Genomic DNA, 2,822 nt, shown 5'->3' on the forward strand with positions numbered 1-2,822 from the left:
GTTGCGCGCAACAATGGCCTGCGGCAATGTACTCGGCCTCAGTGGTAGAAAGAGCTACGGAATTTTGCTTCTTTGAAGCCCAAGACACCAAGGATCTTCCCAAGAACTGGCAAGTCCCCGATGTGCTCTTTCTATTAATTTTACACCCTGCCCAATCGGCATCCGAATAACCAATCAAATCAAATGTGGATCCCCTAGTATACCAAAGCCCAAACTTAGGAGTATAAACTAAATATCTCAAGATTCGTTTTACGGTCGTAAGGTGAGCTTCCTTAGGGTCGGCTTGGAATCTTGCACACATGCATACGGAAAGCATAATATCCGGTCGAGATGCACATAAATAGAGTAAAGAACCTATCATTGACCGGTATACCTTTTGATCCACAGACTTACCTTCCGTGTCGAGGTCGAGATGCCCATTGGTTCCCATTAGTGTCTTGATGGGCTTGGCATCCTTCATCCCAAACTTGCTTAGGATATCTTGAGTATACTTCGTTTGGCTTAGGAAGGTGCCCTCTTGGAGTTGCTTCACTTGAAATCCTAAGAAGTACTTCAACTCCCCCCTCATAGACATCTCGAATTTTTGTGTCATGATCCTACTAAACTCTTCACATGTAGACTCGTTAGTAGACCCAAATATAATATCATCAACATAAATTTGGCATACAAACAAGTCATTTTCAAGTGTTTTGGTAAAGAGCGTAGGATCAGCCTTTCCGACTTTGAATCCATTAGTGATAAGGAAATCTCTAAGGCATTCATACCATGCTCTTGGGGCTTGCTTGAGCCCATAAAGCGCCTTAGAGAGTTTATAAACATGGTTAGGGTACTCACTATCTTCAAAGCCGGGAGGTTGCTCAACATAGACCTCTTCCTTGATTGGTCCATTGAGGAAGGCACTCTTCACGTCCATTTGGTAAAGCTTGAAGCCATGGTAAGTAGCATAGGCCAATAATATACGAATTGACTCAAGCCTAGCTACGGGTGCATAGGTTTCACCGAAATCCAAACCTTCGACTTGGGAGTATCCTTTGGCCACAAGTCGGGCTTTGTTCCTTGTCACCACACCATGCTCATCTTGCTTGTTGCGGAAGACCCATTTGGTTCCTACAACATTTTTATTAGGACGTGGAACTAAATGCCATACCTCATTCCTAGTGAAGTTGTTGAGCTCCTCTTGCATCGCCACCACCCAATCCGAATCTTGTAGTGCTTCCTCTACCCTGTGTGGCTCAATAGAGGAAACAAAAGAGTAATGCTCACAAAAATGTGCAACCCGAGATCTAGTGGTTACCCCCTTATGAATGTCGCCGAGGATGGTGTCGACGGGGTGATCTCGTTGGATTGCTTGGTGGACTCTTGGGTGTGGCGGCCTTGGTTCTTCATCTTCCTTGTCTTGATCATTTGCATCTCCCCCTTGATCAATGTCGTCATCTTGAGGTGGCTCATTTTCTTGATCTTGCCCTTCATCAACTTGAGCCTCATCCTCATTTTGAGTTGGTGGGGATGCTTGCGTGGAGGAGGATGGTTGATCTTGTGCATTTGGAGGCTCTTCGGATTCCTTAGGACACACATCCCCAATGGACATGTTCCTTAGCGCGACGCATGGAGCCTCTTCATCACCTATCTCATCAAGATCAACTTGCTCTACTTGAGAGCCGTTAGTCTCATCAAACACAACGTCACAAGAAACTTCAACTTGTCCAGAGGACTTGTTAAAGACTCTATATGCCCTTGTGTTTGAATCATATCCTAGTAAAAAGCCTTCTACAGTCTTAGGAGCAAATTTAGATTTTCTTCCTCTTTTAACAAGAATAAAACATTTGCTACCAAAGACTCTAAAATATGAAATATTGGGCTTTTTACCGATTAGGAGTTCGTATGATGTCTTCTTGAGGATTCGGTGTAGATATAACCGGTTGATAGCGTAGCAAGCGGTGTTAACCGCCTCCGCCCAAAACCGATCCGACGTCTTGTACTCATCAAGCATGGTTCTTGCCATGTCCAATAGAGTTCTATTCTTCCTCTCCACTACACCATTTTGTTGCGGGGTGTAGGGAGAAGAGAACTCATGCTTGATGCCCTCCTCCTCAAGGAAGCCTTCAATTTGAGAGTTCTTGAACTTCGTTCCGTTGTCGCTTCTAGTTTTCTTGATCCTTAAGCCGAACTCATTTTGAGCCCGTCTTAAGAATCCTTTTAAGGTCTCTTGGGTATGAGATTTTTCCTGCAAAAAGAACACCCAAGTGAAGCGAGAATAATCATCCACAATAACTAGACAGTACTTACTCCCGCCGATGCTTATGTAAGCGATCGGGCCGAATAGATCCATGTGTAGGAGCTCTAGTGGCCTATCGGTCGTCATGATGTTCTTATGTGGATGATGGGCACCAACTTGCTTCCCTGCTTGGCATGCGCTACAAATCCTGTCTTTCTCAAAATGAACATTTGTTAATCCTAAAATGTGCTCTCCCTTTAGAAGCTTATGAAGATTCTTCATCCCAACATGGGCTAGTCGGCGATGCCAGAGCCAACCCATGTTAGTCTTAGCAATTAAGCATGTGTCGAGTTCAGCTCTATCAAAATCTACCAAGTATAGCTGACCCTCTAACACACCCTTAAATGCTATTGAATCATCACTTCTTCTAAAGACAGTGACACCTACATCAGTAAAAAGACAGTTGTAGCCCATTTGACATAATTGAGATACGGAAAGCAAATTGTAATCTAATGAATCTACAAGAAAAACATTCGAAGTAGAATGGTCAGGAGATATAGCAATTTTACCCAATCCTTTGACCAAACCTTGATTTCCATCCCCGAAT

Source organism: Zea mays, chromosome 8 (assembly GCF_902167145.1).
Source record: "Zea mays cultivar B73 chromosome 8, Zm-B73-REFERENCE-NAM-5.0, whole genome shotgun sequence".
NCBI lineage: Eukaryota > Viridiplantae > Streptophyta > Magnoliopsida > Poales > Poaceae > Zea > Zea mays.